Raw genomic sequence first — 12,450 nt, forward strand, 5'->3', positions numbered from 1 at the left:
TGCAAATTTTAAATTTTATTTGATTTTAATTAATTTTAATATAAATGGCCACATGAGGCCACCATAATGACCAATGCAGATTTAAAGTACAAAGCCACTAGTTTCTTCCTCAAATTTCAACGATAAGAAGCAGGAATGTATTGAGCGGAGTCGAGTTCAACTCCTAGCTCTGACACATGCTAGCTGTATACCTCAAAAAGGCCTTTGTGTTTGGGGGTCCTTTTATTTTCTCATCTGTACAACGTAAGAACTGGTTTAGACTAATGTTTCCCAAATTTCAGTTATTCATGTACCACCTGTGCCATTATTTAATATTTTTATTTAAACTGACTCATTTTTAAAATCTGAAAATCAATTTTAATTTCATCATAAGGTCCATGAGTCATGGGTACAATATGCTAAATATATTTTTTCTAACATACTTAAATAAATATATAACTACTAAAAATGCTTGATTGTGTTACCTAAAATCATCCTGTTTATGACCAGTAGGACACACTGCACTTTGGGAAACTGAATTAAGTGAGCATTAGAGGCTCTTTCAGTTTTCAATTCTATAAACTTCGAATAGGTATTTGAAACAGGAATTTTGAAAAGATAAATATGCTAGTAGTAGTTTAAGCACATAAGCACTAAAAATAGTTATGCTAAAAATGGTAGTTTAATAATAAAAGCTACTTACAAAAATGTAAATTTCTGTTTTTAAGCAAGTCTGGCTAGAGGTAACAGTCTGGATTAAAAATGAACAAAGAGGGCTTCCTTGGTGGCGCAGTGGTTAAGAATCCGCCTGCCAATGCAGGGGACACGGGTTCGAGCCCTGGTCCGGGAAGATCCCACATGCCGTGGAGCAACTAAGCCCGTGTGCCACAACTACTGGGCCTGAGCTCTAGAGCCCGCGAGCCACAACTACTGAGCCCACGTGCCACAACTACTGAAGCCTGCGTGCCTAGAGCCCGTGCTCCACAACAAGAGAAGCCACCGCAATGAGAAGCCCGTGCACCACAATGGAGAGTAGCCCCTGCTCGCTGCAACTAGAGAAAGCCCGCGCCCAGCAACGGAGACCCAACACAGCCAAAAATAAATAAATAAAATAAATTTATAAAAAAAAAAAAAGAACAAAGATACTCATAATCCTCATGGCAACTGGTATCTGTACATCCATGCTGTCAGTTCTTAAAGACTGAAGTTATGGTTCATTCATCTCTCTATACCCTGTACCAGATGCAGAGCCTGGCACAGACTCCTAATAAAGATATTCTAAATAAATTCAGCTCAGACATATGTTTTGATCTTGTAAAAGTTTCAGTCAGGAATTATTAGTCTAGAATTTCAATAGACTCATAAAATTTAGATGACTGGGAAAAGCCTCTAAGAATTCTCATACCGCCTTATTTCCTTCCTTAATAGTTCTGAAGCCCAAGATCAATCATTTCAATTATATTCTTACTAGCACCCTCAATTTCTTCATTTCCTTGCCACTTTTGCCTTCCCCGACTAGCTCAACTGTCTTCTTTCTTCCACTCAGGCTGCAGAGTCTCACAGTTCTGCAGACTGACTCCATAAAAAATTAAGCTAGACAACATGTCTGGCCTGTGGTGCTGGTTCAGCAGTTCTTTTATTCATCTTCCCACTCTGGCCTTTATGAAATCAAAGTGATCTTTTTAAAATACAAACTTATCCAGGTTATCGAACTCCTGCTTAAAACCCTCTCATGGTTTCCAACTGCTGTTAGCATAGAGTTCTCATTCTTGGACAAAACCTACAAAACCCTAAATGATCCAGCCTCAATGCACCCTGTTCTCCTCCCTGCTAACTGTGTTCTAGCTATACTGTCCTTTTCATTGCCTAGAATGTAATCCTCCACCCATCACACCTTTGCAAATGCCATTCCCTCTGGTTGGAGCTTTCTTCCCTCCCTTCTCGGCCATGTTAAAACCTGCTCAACCTTGACTTCAACCACACTCTATCCCCTCCCCAATCTAAATCAGGTTACTTAGATATATACTCTCAATGGAGAATATTCCTTCCCTTTAAATCACCCTCTCGGGCTTCCCTGGTGGCGCAGTGCATAAGAATCCGCCTGCCAATGTAGGGGACACGGGTTTGATCCCTGGTCCGGGAAGATCCCACATACTGCGGAGCAACTAAGCCTGTGCGCCACAACTACTGAGCCTATGCTCTAGAGCCTGCGAGCCACAACTACTGAAGCCCGCGTGCCTAGAGCCCGTGCTCCGCAACTAGAGAAGCCACTGCAATGAGAAGCCCACGCACCACAACGAAGAGTAGCCCCTGCTCACCGCAACTAGAGGAAGCCCGTGTGCGGCAACAAAGACCCAACACAGCCAAAAATAAAATAAATAAAATTTTAAAAATAAACAACAATAAAATAAATCACCCTCTCCATCTCTCCTACTAGATTATAAACTCCCTAAGAGCAGGTGAAGTATCCTTTTTGCTCTCCATTTGAACCTCTAGTACCCAGCACAGTGCTGGGCACTTAGTAGATACTTAGTAACTACTTGTTAAATGAATGCATTTGTTAAATGCTCCCTCTGACACCTCTCACACTGCTTTCTCCAAATTTCACTAATCTCCCCATGCTTACGCCCACTGCCCTTTCCAGTAGGGGTTGGCTCAAGCCAACAGCAAAGTGTCCACTGTCATAACTGGTTCCAGTAATGGGTAAGGGCCCACAGTGAGCAACCCTGAGAGGATCACTCTCATACACTGACTTTTGTTTATTCTATAAGCATTTTGGGGTATCTTCTATGTTCTAGACACTGTTCTAAATGCTGGGCACACAGAGGTAAACAGGGACAAATAAGGTCCCCGGTTGCTATGGAATGAACTGTGACCCCCCCAAAATTCGTATGTTGAAGTGTTAATCATGACTCCACGTGACTGTCTTGGAGATAGAGTCTTTAAGGAGGTAATTAAGGTTAAGGTTAAATGAGGTCATAAGGGTGAAGTCCTGATCTGACAGAACTGGTGCCCTTAAAATACAGAGATACCAGAGCTACCTCCCCATGTGAGTACACAGTGAGAAGGAGGCTGTCTGCAAGCTAGGAAGATAGCTACCACCAGAACCAGACCATACTGGCACCCTGATCTCAGACTTCCAGCCTCCAGAACTGTGAGAAAATAAGTTTCTGTCGTTTAAGCCATCCAGTCTATGGTATTTTGTTATGGTAGCCCAAGTGAACTAATACACTAATAAAACCTGCATTCTAGTGCTGAAGTTATGTCCAGTCTTAAAGAGAATTTAAAAATTTAAGAATGAGAAGGAAAAGAAGCACCTTGTGTAACAGGAAGTAGCTAACACAACAAAAAGAGGGAACAGATGCTGCCAAGTAAGGCTTTATTCATACTCATGCCCTTGCAAACAGAGGAAACCTCTTAACTGGAGGTATCCTTAGATCTGGCCCATCTTCCTATCTCACTGACAGACAAATGCTAAAATAAGCATACTTTTTATATAGGCTTCCTTCCTACAACTGTACTCTTTACACAAATGATCCATGGTTTAAAAAAAAACTGGGTGCCACATGGAAAAATCCATCTTAAAAAAAAAAGTGTTACTATAATTTTAAAAACTATTTGATTTACATGACTCTCAACGAAGAATCATCCGTATTTCTTCTGATATTATGCACATATTTATATTACCATCCACAAAATCTGACTACAGTAACTCATACAGAATCACAGAACTTGAGAAAGAGGTTAGTAAACCCTGCATAATTCACAAAGGAGTAAAGAGAAAACCAGATGTTTTGATTCTTTTCCAACACCACCCTACTCCCATCCTAGATTACTGCATAGAGAAAGGATCAGCTACATCATTTGCAGGGCCCCCTCCTTCAAAACTTATTAAGAATTTCAATACTGTGACAGCAGAGCATTAAACCAAGTGCCAGGCCTTCTAAAGATGGGCCTTGTGTGACTGCACGGCTCACACACCATGAAGCTGGCCCTGAATACAGAGGTACATCTATAAGCACCCTCTTAAGAAACGTACAGCTGACCCTTGAACAACTCAGGGGTTAGGCTGCAGACCCTCCAACGCAGTCCACATGGAACTTATAGTTGGCCCTCTGTATAAGTGGCTTCTCCTTATCTGTGGTTCTGCATCCTCAGATTCAACCAACTGTGGATTGTGTAGTACTGTGGTATTTACCATTGAAAAAAATCCACATATAAGTAGACCCATGCAGTTCAAACCTGTGTTGCTCAAGTCAACTGTATTTCTTTACAATCCAACACAGTATAGATGGATCCTGGCTCCTGAACAAACACCACTAGGAATATGGTGGAGAGCAAAGAAAAGTGAGCCTGGAGTCAGAAGACCTCCAGCCACTACTAGCTAGACCCTAACAAGCCCCTTAATACTCCAAGACTACAAAATGGAGATAGAACCCACCCTATCTCCTTCTCACAGAATTGTGACAATCAAATTAAATGAGTTCTATGCATCAACAAATGCGTCAGTATCACTACGATTCCCTTAAACAGCTCTGGAAATTAATGTTTTCAAATGCTGGAGACACTGAAAAATTGGGGGTAAAAGGGGTAGGATTTGCAATAATTACAGCTTATATTTAGATGCTCACCTTCAAGTATAACAAGCACTCACTTCCCATCAATGGTTTCTGAGCAAAGGAAAGCCATGATGATGATTCTGTGTTCCTCACCAGAACATCTATAACAGCACTGTCCAACAGAAACACAGTGTAAGCCATATAACTTAAAATTTTCTAATGGCCACATTGAAAAGAATAAAAAGAAATAAATCTAATTTAGTAATATATATTATTTAACCTAACATATCAAAAATATTATCCTTTCAACATGTAATCAATGTAAAATTATTAATGAGAAATTTACCTTTTTCTCTTTTTTTTTGTGGTACCAAGTCTTGGAAATACAATATGTATTTTACACTTTCAGCACATCTCAATCCTGTGTGGCTACTGGACAGTGAAGATCTATATAATACTAAGTGTACAAGGTATCCAATCATCCTTTTATGTTGTTGTCTTTTCTACTTGTCTTACCATGACAAATAACAACAGTAGCAGTTTCAAGAAATTTCTACCATCACCATCTTCAAGGAGATGTTCTATATATCTCCAAATTTCCCTTAAAATATCGTTAAACAAAAGGCTGCAAAGGCAGTCATTTGCTAAGTCATTTAGGAATGCTCGTGGCTCCTGTGAGAAGCTTTATCCTCTTACGGAATTTTCATTACTCGTACATGCAGAGGACAGAGCTACGCGGGTGACAGGCCCTTTAAGAAGTATTTATTTAGAGTACAACTAGAGCAAGGCTGGCTACTCTGCCGGGTAATGCAGAAATCTAAGGGCGACTCCCACACTCCAGACACCTGGCTGAGCTTCGCGTCCTAGGGCAGGACGCGGTTCTAGACAACCCGGCAGCGGTGGAGGCTGCAGCGCGGACCCAGCACCCCGAAGGAGGTCCCCGAGCCCGCGGGCCGCTCGCAGCTCTCAGGCCCGGCCTGACGCCCGGCGCGGTTATCCCGCAGCGCTGAACGCGACTCCCCGCGCCTCGGCTCCAAGGAGGCCCCGGGGTCCGCACCCGCCCGGGCTTTTCAACTGGGCTTGCCCGGGCGCCTAGCGGCCGTCCTGGAGCTCCCGAGCCCTCGACTCGGGCCTCCCGGTCCCGAGTGCGGAGACGCGGCCCGGCCCGCACTCACCGACCTGGCAGGCAGCGCTGCCTTCGTACTGCCGCTTCCGGCCTAGTCGCAGCCCCTCCCGACGGGGGTGGTCCACACGCCGGCAAGATGGCGGCCGCACGACGCGGTCAGTAACCGGGGCCACAGGACCAGGGTCCACTACCCGACCACCGCGCCCCGCAGACGCGCGGACTTGCCTGGGCCTGGGAAGGGGAGTTCCCCGCTACGAGCCCCGCCCCTCGCTCGCCCGCGGAGTCGCACCGCCCTGGGGCGGGGCCACGGCCCCAGAGGCCCCGCAGGCCCCGCCCGCTGTCCAAGCGCCCTGGTCCATCTCCTCAGGTCCCGCCCCCTGAGTCCCCAGGCGGGATCCTGGTCACGTGGAGCCGGACTCCTCTCAGAGCTGGGTTATCAATTTTAAGGGATTTGGATGCTTTAGCTCATTTAATTGGCTTAAATTTCCATTAAGGTACTTCCCTGGTGGTCCAGTGGTTAAGACTGTGCTCCCAATGTAGACGGCCTGGGTTGAATTGCCGGTCAGGGAACTACATCCTGCGTGTGGCATCTAAGATCCTGCACGCCCCAACGAAGATGCCCTGTGCAGCAGCTAAGACCCTAACAGCGAAATAAATAAATATTAAAAAATAAATTTCCATTAAAAATTTATTTGTGGGGCCTCCCTGGTGGCGCAGTGAGAGGCCCGCGTACCGAAAAACAAAAAATTTACCTGTGGGCCATCTATGTAGTAGAAAGTCCAGGGTATTTGGTTCACGATTTATTCACTCATTTACTCATTCCACAAACACGTCTCGAGTGCCTGTTGTGCACTTGCTGTAATGCTGGGGACACTGGAGTGAGCAAAAAAGACATGGTCCTGGCAGGAAACAGGCAATTAGAGGGCTGCCTAGTTAGGGCTAAAACAGCGCTTCGGCAGGAGGGGCGCCCCTTTAGTGTTTGGGGTGTGTGTGTCAGGAATACTTCCTTGACTGCTAGGCTGAGACAAGGATGAAGATGAGATAGCTGGGAAAGCAAACAGGTCGGAGTGGTTTGGAAGAGAAGAGCCTTCTAGAGCAGAGGAAGAGCATACAGCAGTGCGGAAACAGTGGAGTATGGACGAGTGAACAGAGGAAGTGGGGACAGATTAAGATGATGCATTAGAAAGGTATTTGGAAATCAGGTTAGTGAGTCTGTATGGACTTTTCCTAAAGGCACTGGTGCAGTCATTGAAGGTTTTTAACCAGGAGAATGGTGTAATCAATTTTTATGGGATAAGGTAAGTATCCAAATGAGAGATGATGGTAACCCAGACCACCAGTGGTCTGGAGAGTGGGGATGGAGAGAAGTGTGTGGCCTGGGGAATATTTAGACGTTGGGATGAACAGAGCTTGATGATTGATTAAGTGAGTCAGGGAGAAAGAGGATTCTAGGTTTCTGGCTCCCGTAATTGAGTGAATGGGGCTGCCACAGGTGTTACAAATCTTACAGAAACTTTCTTCAGTTGTCCAGCAATCTGTGCTTGTCTGTTCACAGTTAAAGGTGCGTGATTTGGAGCTTGTGATAGATATAAACAGCATACTGAGCTTAGTCCTGATGATTTTCAAGGCAGATAGTTTGGGTAAGAGGATGAGTTTGGGGAGAGTATTGCCTGTGCAGGTCTAAGGCTCCTTTTCACTCCTGCTGTTGGAGAAGTGGAGGCTTAGGAAGGTGCTGAGTACTGAGGGCAGATACCATAGGATTCATCCCTTCAAACATTATCTTGCCAATCTTCTCAATAGTTTTGGTCCTGGCCCCAAATCCCCAACCTCAGATCAATACAAGCCCCTTCCTTCTCCACTCCTACCATACAAAGCTGAGGGAAACATCTCACACTCAGGAGGTGACTTTGCTTCCTACTTCAGAAAGGAAATTAAAACTATTAGTTAGGAATTCCCAAAGTCTCCTACTATTTTCTCTTTCCTTCCCCTCACATCTTCACTCACTCCCATTTTTACCTTCTTATAGCTGACGTAGAGAAAGGGGAGGGGCCCTATATGCTGTTTCTCCTGGGACCTAGCACCATCAATTTTCTCCTCTTCCATGTGTCTTCAACCGCCTCATTTCTACTGGTTCTTCACCTTCAATATATATTCAAGTCACTCCCACTTTTCTCCTTGAAGGAGAAAGCCATACTCATTCTCTCTAATCCCACATCCTCCTATCTTCTCCTGAATTGGGTCGACTCAGACTTTCATGCCCACCATTCCATTAAAACTGCTCTTTACTTGCCTATTGTTGTCATCCCCTTCTGGAATATATGCTCCACATCCTCAGTTTTCATTCTGTTAAACCTCCACCCGCAAGTGTCAGCAAGGCATTCGGTAACCCAGTTAGGAATGACCATTCCTTGGCCTCCCTTTCAGCTAGGCGTGGCTATATTGAAAAAGACTCACAGACTTAGAGAACGAACTTGGGGTTACCAGGGGGAGGGATAGTTACGGAGGTTGGGATTGACACGTACACACTGCTATATTTAGGACCTACTGTACAGCATAGAGAACTCTGCTCAATATTATGTAACGAACTAAATGGGAAAAGAATTTGAAAAAGAATAGATAAATGTATATGAATAACTGAATCACTTTGCTGTATACCTGAAACTAATACAACATTGTTAATCAATTGTACTCCAATATAAAATAAAAAGTTAAAAAAAAAAAACTATGACCTTTGAGATGTGAGTAGAACTGGATCATGTCCCTTAAAAGAGAAGCCGCTTGCTGTCTACTACCTCTTCTCCCTTCTTGCTCTCTGGAAAATGGCAAAAAGAAACATGGACTGGAAAGGGAAGCCATGTATTTAGGAAGGCAAAACTGCTCCATTAGTCTAAGTCCCAGCCTAATTTGGGGAGCTGAGGTTCCCTCCTCCCTTCGATCAGCCACAAAGTTTCGACCATTACACAAGAGAAAATAAACTCTCTTCTTTTAAAAATTACTGTTTGTTCGGACCTGTTTGTTATAGTGGCTTAGCTTATTCCCTAATAGACAGGGACTCTGTCTGCTTTATTCTCTACTTAATCTCCAAGACCTAAAACAGTGCATAGCACAGAGCATATGCTCAAAAATTTGTTGAATAAATCCTAAAGCAATATCTTTCTCTGCTCTACACTCCCCACTAGCTAATATCTTTTTCTCCCCTTTGTTTTCCATCTAAGCTTTTGTGAAAGTGTACTCTTTTCACATTGCTTTCAGTTCCTTGCACCCTAAAGTCCCCATAGGAATAAGTGACACTTTTCTTATTCCACTTGGAAACTGATTCTCCTTCTTCACTAAACCATGTTCCTTGTGAGGAGAACTGGAGAATGTCCCTTAAAAGAGAAGCTGCCTGACATCGACTTATTCTTCTCCCTTCCTGCTGTCCAGAAAATGGCGGACAGTATTTTCCTTGTGGATAGTAAACTTTTAGTATAGAACTTTGGATTTCCTGTAGCACTTGACTACATAATATGTATTCAAAAATATTTATGAAGTGGGAGAGTACATTGTATTTGTTGGAAGGTTAAAGCGTATCAGGGGGTTTAACAGACTGGTCTGAGGTTACACTAACTGTCTTTATCAAACATTCATTTTTGTAATGGATGCCGGAGTTGCTAGTCTTAATGTTTGTTTTGTTTTTTAAACTTCTGTAACCCTAACAGGATGCTCTTCTTTTTAAGCTCCTTTATTAATGTTGTGGCGATCCAGTATAGGATTTTTTGTTGTGGTTTTAAACCAATAAAGGAGAGCAGTTGAAGATTGCTAATTTCCTTCTTATTTACTGCTGCCCTCGGCAGCAATTCAGCAACTATTGGAATAGTCCATGGAGTCTGTGACTGGCTAACCCCAACTCCCTTTATTTTCACATGAAAAAAATCGGTCTGTACCTGAGAGCAACTTTTACTCTTTACGCACCAAGTGGAAATCAAGGCCCTGTGAACATGTGATATGGCTTAGGTAATCTTTTTACAAAGGTTGAGGATGAGAAGATTTGAGATATCTTCAAATAATTGTCTTTAAAAAGTATTCTAGGGCTTCCCTGGTGGCGCAGTGGTTGAGAATCCGCCTGCAGATAAAGGGGACACAGGTTCGTGCCCCGGTCCGGGAAGATCCCACATGCCGTGGAGCGGCTGGGCCTGTGAGCCATGGCCGCTGAGCCTGCGCGTCCGGAGCCTGTGCTCCGCAACGGGAGAGGCCACACGGTGAGAGGCCCACGTGCCGCAGAAAAAGAGAGAAAAAAAAAAAAGAAGTATTCTAGCACACTCCCAAATTAATTTTGTAAAACAATGCACTTATTCATACATTTTGGTGGATTACATCTAACACTGTCATAGTAAATTTACAAAGTTGCCAAGGGTATGATTTTTAATACATTTTTAATGTTTACATTGTAAATAAAATGGTTGTATCGAACTTTAAATGTATCCAATGAAATTTAAATACCTTAGTGTAAATTTCTCACTATCATTCATTTAAAAATTTAGTGAATAAGCTATTCTTTAATTGTAGGAAATTTTATATTATTCTATTTTTTTCTCCTTGAACTTGTATGTCCATTCTACTCTCTCCCAGTGGATTATTTATGAGTTTGATAACAAACAATTATATAGCATGTACTACGTGCCAGATACTTTACAATATAGGCTCATTTAACACTCTGTCTCAGATTGGGTGCTTTGAGAGCCGTCTTCCGAGATGGAGATTAGGTTGTAGGATACTTACTAGAGAGTATTCTTGAGATAAACACTTGTGAAAGAGAGGAAGAAGATGTAGGATTGGGCAGAGGGAGAAGCCGAGCTATGGTTCAATACCAATAAAGGACTCAGCCAATCCATGGGAAACTTTGGAATTGAACTGGCCCTTCAGAGTTGTCTTGAGTTGGGACAAGGGACCCAGGCCCTTATTACTACCTCACTGATGTGGATGTGTCATTGATATGAGCTGTCCCTTGAAAAAGGATGACTTTGAATGAGGCAGTTTTCTTGGCGAGGCAGTCCCCAAAGAAGGTTGACAGCTATGGGCCAGCTGCTGGTAACACTCCCAGCAGCTGAAGGAATAAGTCACTCATTACTGAAGGGGGACATCTGGGTGGTGCATCACAGAATTCACCACAATCTTATAAGGATGAGGCTGATAATTTCCCCACTTTACAGATGAGATAACTGAGGCACAAAGAGGTTAAATAAATTGCCTAAGATACCTCTTAAGTGGTGGGGCTAGGATATGAACCCAAACAATCTGGCTCTACCCTTGTGCTTCTAACTACTGGTCCATTCACTACCAAATAAAACAGCCTCTGATCTAATTCTATGTGCCATTAAAATTATCTTTTAAAACAGAGGTTGGCAACCTTTTTTTTGTGAAGGACCGGATAGTAAATATGTTCAGCTCTGCAGGCTATACTGCCTCTACCACAACTCCTCAATTCTGTTGTTCTAGTCCCAAAGCAGCCACGGACAGTTCATAAACAAAGGGGCATGGCTGTGTTCCAGGAAAATTTATTTACAGAAACAGGTGGCAGTTTGGATTAGTTTACTAACCTCTGTTTCAGGGGAAAAAAAAATATTTCAAGATAGAGGAAACACTCACCGTTTATTGTTACAGGAATAAAGTAGTACCAGATGGAATATACATAATGATCCTAACCTTATTTTTTAAAGACTAGAGGGAATTGTGCCAACATTTTAACAGTAGATGTCTCTGTGGGGTAGGTTTAAAGGTGATCAATATTTTCTTTATTATACTTTTCTCTTTCCTGAGATAAAAAATGTAAAACTTTTTTAATGAGAGAAAACCCAGTGAATATTATTTTAAAGGGTATTGTTGGAGGGATTAGGATGCTCAATTCCATAATGATAGACAGACACTTCAACTTCATAATCCTGTACCCACAGAGTTAAGTCAGAGATAATAAGGTTCAAGCAGCAATGCAAAGTGTCTATCAACTGGGGTAGTTTTAGGATAACTGCACCATGGGTGATGGGAACATTTCTTGCTTTGCTCATTGATTGCCTCTTCACAGGGTGTCTGTTTCACTAGTGGATATCTTGGCATTATGGATTAAATGTTTGTACTCCACCCCTCAAATTGATATATTGAAATTCTAACCCTCCATGTGATGATTTTAGAAGTTGGGGCCCCTGTGAGGTAATTAGGTCATGAGGGTGAAGCCCTCAAGAGTGGGAGTAGTGCCCTTATAAAAGCGACCCCAGAGAGCCCTCTCAACCCTTTTCTGCCATGTAAGGACACGATGAGAAGTCGGCACTGAAACCCAGAGGAGGGACCTCACCAGAACCCCACCGTGCTGACCTCATCCCAGACTGTCAGCATTCAAACTGTGAGAAATAATCTTCTGTTGTTTATAAGGGACCCAGTCTATGCCAATTTGTTACAACAGCCCGAACTGACTAAGAAACGGGGCTTATCCCTTCCGATGAGCACTGAAGCACTAAAGTAGCAGCCATCGACATCACAATCAAATCCCAGTGAAACCACAGCCATCTCTCTCCCTGGTCTCTTCCACTCATTGGGTGGGATTTGAGTAAATCACATTTGGGCTTTTGAAACAGATAAGGTGTCTAAATTCTGCTAATTTCTCTGCTCCCACAGCCATTGCCCTAGTTTATTTAGGTCTTAATTACTGCTCACCCGGACAATAGTCTCCAAACTTGTCTCTGGTTCCCCTGTTCCTACCCTTTTATGCTAAACCTTTGATCTTCCTGAAGCACATCTCAAGCGACTCCCTTATTT

The 12,450-nt window shown here is 43.1% G+C and overlaps 1 protein-coding gene across 7 annotated transcripts in view; it reads right to left on the reverse strand.

Moving 5' to 3' along the window:
• The window catches only part of MIOS (meiosis regulator for oocyte development), a 238,446-nt gene that overhangs the window by 36,353 nt on the left and 189,643 nt on the right, over positions 1 to 12,450 (reverse strand). For 4 of the 7 annotated variants that reach the window (XM_082846442.1, XM_082846444.1, XM_082846443.1 and 1 more), the window contains one exon: positions 4,611 to 4,710. The exons of 2 other annotated variants lie outside the window; for them this stretch is intronic. The gene's annotated coding sequence lies outside the window, so the exon portion shown is untranslated. Of the gene's footprint in view, positions 1 to 4,610; positions 4,711 to 5,717; positions 6,378 to 12,450 lie in introns of those variants that run through there. One more of the 7 variants, XM_082846448.1, reaches the window with a different exon arrangement.

This window comes from Leucopleurus acutus (genome assembly GCF_964270905.1).
Source record: "Leucopleurus acutus genome assembly, chromosome: 9".
Classification (NCBI taxonomy): Eukaryota; Metazoa; Chordata; class Mammalia; order Artiodactyla; family Delphinidae; genus Leucopleurus; species Leucopleurus acutus.